Raw genomic sequence first — 7,657 nt, forward strand, 5'->3', positions numbered from 1 at the left:
TGTCTCAGCCAAATGAATGATAGTGGAACTAGAATAACACAAAAAAGCCAAAAACTGGATTGCTTAGAATTCCAAAGTCAAATGCTAAACAAAGTAAAGGATAATGTACATTGTCTCACAGGAAATCTTATCCCTAATGCATAGCAATTTTCCACATGATATTCTGGAGTTAAAAAAGAAACAAAATATTGATTTTATGAGATTTTAGTAAATAGGTTTTCTTCTTCCCTCTGCAGTTGTTCTATCTGACATATAATGAGAATGATGGCAGTGATCTTTCTTGCCTCAGAAAAGCTGGGAAATATCAGAATTCTGAATCCAAAGAATCTTCATTCAACCCTCTGAAAGTTATCAGATGAAATTGAGACCCAAACCACACGAGGAGCTTGAGACAGAAACTAGAATTCAGGTCTTCTGACTCTGGTCAAAAATTCTTTTCTCTACATCATGGCGGGTGAATTTATCTTCACCTCTTGGGTAGGTCAATAGGTAAGTCACTTGGTGAAAACACTCCAAGAGGAAGTTTTGTTACATACATTTCCTTTGTGGTGACGTAAGTTAAATTCTGGGCCCCCAAGCCAAACTTTTAGGAAAGGTCCCATCACTCTTGATTAACTGCAGAAGAACTGAAGAGTAAACAGCTGTGCGCCGCGAAGTCCTTCCCTGCTTCCCCCGACCCCTTCCCACTGGCTGACCTCATGAGGTTGCAGGCATGGCTCCGGCGGCTGTTCTGACCTTCTGCCTTTGGAAAAACTTTTAGTTATTTTTTGGTTACTGCCGCTGCCCCTCCTGTTCCCTAGAGTGCACGGTAAAGACTAGATGCCTTCTGTATAATGACTGTGGTCAGCTATAAATATAAGGAAAATGAACATGCACCATCTTGATGTCAAGCTAATTTTAGCTTAACAGTTTCATTTTAAGTATGCCCAACCTAGACTGGGCACATCGTGGTTCAGTCTAAGAAGTTTTAAAAATGGAAATTACAAAACCACACCGCAGAACCCAAATTGTTCAGATGGTAGGAACAGTGATTGAGATGCTCTTGGTGATGTTGCCAAGAAGGGGCCTTTCAATGCACAGTGGCGAGCTCTCAAACCACATGGATAAATAGATTCGGTCATCGCTGTGAGGTGAACAATAGACCCTATGTTGTGGCTTTGGCTTTGTTGTAATGAATGTAAATAGTTTCCCACCATTCAGATGTGGACAATGCTCTATGTGTTCCAGAACACATGCTGTGGGCAGGTGTGAAAAAGGTTTCCCACCAACTTTTATGCACCGTCTTCTCAATATTTTACCTTCACTTTTAGAAGCAGCAGAGTATCCCTGACTACCGTTTTCAATCCACAGAACAGCTACAGAATATGTCTGAAGATTCCAGCCTGTTATTTTTCTTCAAATCTGGGTTTCAATCTTGGTTAATGTTTGCCCAGAAATATGTAATTGCGGACTTCCTCCTCATAAACTCTTCCAGAGTGTAGGCTGCCAAGGCTTGCATACTATTATTATCTCTTTGCCTTGGGGCTACCATAGGGTGTGCCCTCCCAGTCACAGGATAGATAACCTGCTCTCTGCCAGGAAGCCTGCATGGTTAGCAGCTGCAGCTAAGAAAAAACACAGCTTGCATGTTTCCAATGATGTTTGTTTGCCTTCTCCTTTAATTAAAATTAAAATTAAGCAAATTTTAGCTGGTTCTTTTTTTTTTTTTTTTTTTTTTTTTTAGCTGGTTCTGTATTAAAAATTCACACTTGCCTTTTGGATAACTCCTCATTTATTCTGTTTGCATTAGTCACTGTGATTTGGATGTACCTACTTCCTCTTCCTCATCCAAGTCAATTTACTGGGGAACTTTTCTTCCTCCATCAAATGTTACTTCTTCTGTGAGGCCCTTGTTGCTTACCTCCCACCCCCACATAAGCGCGCGCACACACACACACACACACACACACACACACACAATTAGAGTTTATTGAAACCTTCTGGATGCTACTCTAGCACTTTGTTACATTTCTATTACAACATATCATGGTCTAGCTTCTCTCTTATTTAGCGTGTCCCTTTAATTTCCTTCTCCCGCAAGACTGATTCTCTTACTGGTCTCTGTATTATGTTATCAGTCCTAGGATGAACCTAGTTTTTGGATTTTTTTTTTTAATTTTTGTATTAAGATATGATTTACACATGTAAACATCTCCCTTTTTAGTTCCACGAGTTCTGACAAATGCATAGGCATGTAACCATGATCACCATCAAGCACAGAGCAGTTCTATTCCCCCAAATACTACCCCAAGCCCCAGGTAGTCAACCCAAACCCCTCACCCTCAGCCCCTGAAAACCACTATTTTCTGTTCCTGTAGATAGGTTTTGCGTGTCCTAGAAATGAAATCATACAGTTTGTAGTCTTTTAAGTATGGTTTATTTCACTTAGCATAATACATTTGAGTTTCTTCCATGTTATTACTGTGGCAGTGCATTCCTGACACATTCCTAAGGAACATGGCATTTGTGAATATACCAGTTTGTTGATCTATTTGCCAGCTGAGGGACATTGGGTTGTTTCTAGCCTGGGGCAATTGTGAATGAAATGGCTATAAACTCACATTCTGTGTCAACACAAGTTTTTGTTTCATACAGATAAATAACTAGAAATGGGATTGCAGGGTCATATGTTAAATGTCTGTGTAACTTTATTAAAAAAACTGCTCAACTGTTTGCCAAAGTGACCATTTCATTTCACATTCTCACCAGCTATCTATGAATTCTAGTCTCTCCACAACCTCACCAATACTTGATATTGTCAGTTTTTCTGTCTCAGCCATCCTAATAAAGTATACAATGGCATCTCACTGTGGTTTTAATTTGCATTTCCCTAGAGACTACTAATGTTGAATATCATCTTTTAATGTGTTTCTTTGTCATCTATACATCTTTGGTGAAAGGTCTATTCAAATATTTTGTTCATTTTTCAAGAGTTATTTGTTTTCTTATTATGGAATTTTGAGTTTTTTTAAATACTCTGGATATGAGTCTCTTATCAAATATTTGAATTGCAAATATTTTCCCCTAGTCTGTTTAATAAATATCCTTAATATTGAATTGAAAAATGTCAATGAATTGAGATCTCACATACAAACAATAACAACAGCAATAACAACAACCACAACAGTTCTTTCAAAAAGAACTTACAAAATTTAAATCTACAAATGATGTAGCTATTTATATCTTTACCTCTTCAGATGAGTCAACGAGATCTTAGAATAACATAAAGAAAAAAATTGATCGTAGTAAATCTAAATTTCTACTTGGAAACTATTTAAATGTAGCACACAGGGGATTTGATCTAAGAGATATGCACATCCCCTAATCAGTTTTAAAAAAATTATCACTTAAATACTATTTTCTTTGAAAGAAAACCATAATAGAAAATATATATTACATGTTTTTTTGTTAAGCAATCAGACATTATTCTTTCAAATAATTTTTATCATAGTTATCAGTAATTATTACAATAGATATGTTTCTCTACCAAAACAAGTCTGGGGGATAAACTACTCAGTCCTGAAATCCTACTCCTCACTCTCACTGAAATCAGTCTGTTAAAAAGCATATTATAGGATTATGCAGTCAACTTTTTGTGTGTGGACATGTATAGGAGATCCTTTACTGTGAGGGCTGTGAACCTGAAGTTCCTAAGAAGATCTTCAGTTCTGTAATGAAATGTTTCATTGTTAATCCTTACTTGAAGGGAGGGTTTTACAGGAAGGGGAAGAATTTTATTACTGTTTCTACGAATGAGGTATTCTTACATTGAGTGAATACCTACTGGATCAAAAGATCCACATAGGCCATAAAATGATGCATTTTTCAGGCATATTTATTCTCAACCAATTAATAAGCATGTACTGTTTGCAGATATTATGGACATCACAGAGAACTACTAGAGATGGGAACAGAATTCCTTTTAGTTAAGGAGACCAGAAAATATCACAAAATTTTTAGCAACAACAGCATCGATGATTAGGGAAAGACCAAAGACAGAACAAAGGGAGTAGGTTGGTGAAAGGAAAGAGAGCTGGCAATAAAGACTCATTTCTACCTTACAGATTAGCTATTTCTCTATTAATTGTTGTCACTAGAATAATATTTGATGGCCCTTTTCAACAGTTCATTGGTGCAATGAGGTCCAGGTCTCATGACATGAAGTCATCTTCTTAAGACTGTTTTCACAACACATTCTGGCTCTAAGTGATGTAGAGATTCAGGAGAGGAATAAAACCAAAGACTAGGGGAGTCAGAGAAAATGCCACAGAGGAAGTGGGACATCACTGCATCTTGAACCATGGATAGATTTTGCTTAACAGGAGAGAGGGAAGAATGGTGTGAAGGAACCAAAAGGCAGTTTGTGGAATTTGTCAGTTTTTGGTCTCCAACATCTGATGCCCCTGCCCATCATAGAAGCCTATTTGCCAGGTATTTGATCTCCAAGCCTTCCTGACTACCACATAGCATAGGCTCTCCCAACTGGAATCACCTGTCCCGGTCTTGGACCAGCCAGCTGGTGCTGTGCTGGGGAGAAGCAGGGAGCAGATGGCATGACATGCATGTGGACTGTGCGTAGCCAAATCCTTGTTCCAGAAGTGGTCAAAGCAGAAGCTCAAGTAGCAGAATCTATGTCAGGCAGAGAGAGGTGGGGGGTGGGGAGTGTGGAGGCCAGTACTGTGGTTAGCAGTGCAGAAGTGTCATCGCTAGTTCTATTACACAGTGTGATTTGGGGCACTGTTCCTGGGTACGTGACCCCAGAGCCCAAAATCTTTCTGGAAACTCTATGAGCTATCCAGTATCTTTTTCATAAGTTCCTTCTATGCTTAAGTCAGCTAAAATCAACTGTGAGTAGTAATGCATATTATACTGTAAGGACCTCTTTATCAATTCTCATGTCCCTATATAAAAAGCATGTAAAGCATCAATTAGCATTCTATCCTCATTTTTTTTCAGCAGGTAGCACAGGGCAGGGGTCAAGGGCATGGCTCTGGAGTCTAGAGTCTGATGACTCTATGCTCAAACCCTAACTCCATGTGAAAGCACACCTATGGTGAAATCTGGGGCCCCCAGCAATCTGTATGACCACACCACACACTTTCATACCTTTCTTGACATTTCCAGTAAATAGGTGCTTGTTGAATATGCATTTAAGGATCCAAGATCTTTCCCATTCATAAGGGTCTTTAGGACCAAATATAGATTTTCTGCCTGTGAGTTATAGAACTATAAGATAATAAAGAACAAACTCAGTGACCTCCGATATGACCCATACTCCTAAGCTCATTAAAATACGGCCCAGGTTTAGCACTCGTTAGCACACTGCATTTCTTCTAATGGTATTTCACTTCTTGTTTGCTACTTAACTTTTCACCAGCTGCCTCACAAATAAACCTGTCTCCTAGAGGACAAAGACCGTCTGTATCTTCGTATCCTACAATATCCCCAACACAGAGCTGGGCATGTAGACGTTACACAATACATATTTCTTGAATGAAATAAAGCCTGTGGAAGTACCTCAATCACTGTGGAATAAACTGAGTTGCATTCACATGCTGAAAAAGTATTTATTCTTATACTTGTGCCACTTCAGACACCTTTCTTAGCCTAAATACACAAAAATAGAGACTCATTTTCTACCCATTGTGGTAGCCACACAATGGGATGTTTTGCAGCCATGCATAATTGCCCTTGTAAAAAGAAGGTAGCCACTTAGAAAGTGGTAATGATACATCAATTTTTTAAAAACAATATAACAGCATGTGTGTATATGGATGAGCACTGCTAGAGAACACAGTGAGATGAAAGCTTAAGGTAAAATGATTGGAGGGGATCTTTTTCATTATTCAGATACTCTTTTCAGGTCTGAAAAAACATGGCAGCACCTTAAAAATAAGGATTTTGTGTATATTTCCTTTAATTCTACAACAGCAGGTGGTCAAATAAATAAAAATCAAGAGGAAAATGCATTTCTGAGGAAACTTTCTGTAAGGTAAGTAGAGTGCAGTAGATACTGTTTGTGTCCTAGCCATCTCCTATAGCCTTAATCTGCTCCAGACTGCCAACTAACAGCACCTGCCTTTCTTTGCCTAAGAGCTTCCCATCACTTCATGAGGCCACTTTGTTTGCATGTTTGGCTCCCAGAAATACTGGGGAATTAACACCTCCAGAAGCAGCCCTTTCCCCTGACTGTATAGATATCACTCAGGTGGAATAACCCTGGGATTTATGTTCTAAGTCATTCTTCCAGAGTCCCCAGGGATTAAGTTCCGATTGCCCAAAATGGTAAGTAGCTCAATAACGTACTCCCTAGTTTCGTTCCCTCCACTTCACTTCCCTACCCTCCTACAGAAGTGGCCTGGGATCCCCCTCCAAATAAACTGTCCTTGAATCCTGGTGGGTGGGAGGTTGCATGCAGGCTTTGCAAACTGCCAGGCCCTGGTCCCACTCCTGTCACTGGTGCTCACTAGCTGTGCAGCTTTGGGCAAATTCCTTGAACTCTCTAAGCCTCAGTTTTTTTCATATATTTATGGGAATGAGAATATTTATGTTGCAGCATTACTCTAGGAATGAAATTCCACGCAACAATGCATTTATCTTACTAGCACATGGTTCAAAAAATGATGCCCTCCTCTGTGTTTGAATGGTAGTGACAGCAACAGAAGCAGTGGCAGTAATAGTGTTCAGTAATGTGTAAATCAGTATTCCTTCAACTTTAATATGCATTAAAATCTCCTGGGATCTTGTTAAAAACAGGTTCTGAAAAAAATAAAATTAAATTAAAAATAAAAAAATAAAATAAAAACAGGTTCTGATTCAGAATCTGGGGTAAAGACTAAGATTTTGCTTTTCTAACAAACTCCCAACTAATACCAATGCTGCTGGTCCTCAGACCACACTAGGAGTAGCAGGAATTTAGGATATCATCTCTGACGGGACAGAGAATAAGGAAGAGAAATCATCTATATAAGGATTCACTCTATGACTGGTCTTTACTATATAGCTACACACCCACATACACACACACTCTTTCACATATTTTCAGAAGAGCAGAAAATTTTCCTTTTTTCAAAAAATGTATCATACATATAACCCTAAACCACTTAATTCTTAAAACTCCTTTGGGCAAGTAGGCATTCTCTCAATTCTTTCCACTTCTGGCACCAAATTCTGTCCCACTTATCCATTTCTATATAACAAATGACTTCAAAACTTACTGACTCAGAACAACCATTGTCACAATTTTATGGATCTACAACTTGGGCAGGGCTCTGCTGGGTGCTTCTTTTGTTTCACAAGGTATCAACGTAGGTAATTGTTGGTGCTTAACTAGGGCTGGTCTTGTCTGAAGGGTCCACAACAACTTCAACTCCATGTCCAGTACCTTGGCAGGGATGGCTGGAAGGCTGAACTCAGTAAAAATTGTCAACCAGAACATTGACGAGAGATCCCTCCAGGATGGTGGCCGCAGAGTGGTCACCTCTTGCTTGGCAGTTCAGAGTTCCAGAGCAGGTGTGGCAGGGAACAAAGGAGACCATCTGATCTTGTATCAGTCAGCCTGGGAAGTCACACTGCATCATTTCTGACACACTCTATTCTTCAAAGTAGTTGTAAGTCC

This window comes from Canis lupus, chromosome 19, assembly GCF_011100685.1.
Source record: "Canis lupus familiaris isolate Mischka breed German Shepherd chromosome 19, alternate assembly UU_Cfam_GSD_1.0, whole genome shotgun sequence".
In the NCBI taxonomy this organism is placed as follows: domain Eukaryota; kingdom Metazoa; phylum Chordata; class Mammalia; order Carnivora; family Canidae; genus Canis; species Canis lupus.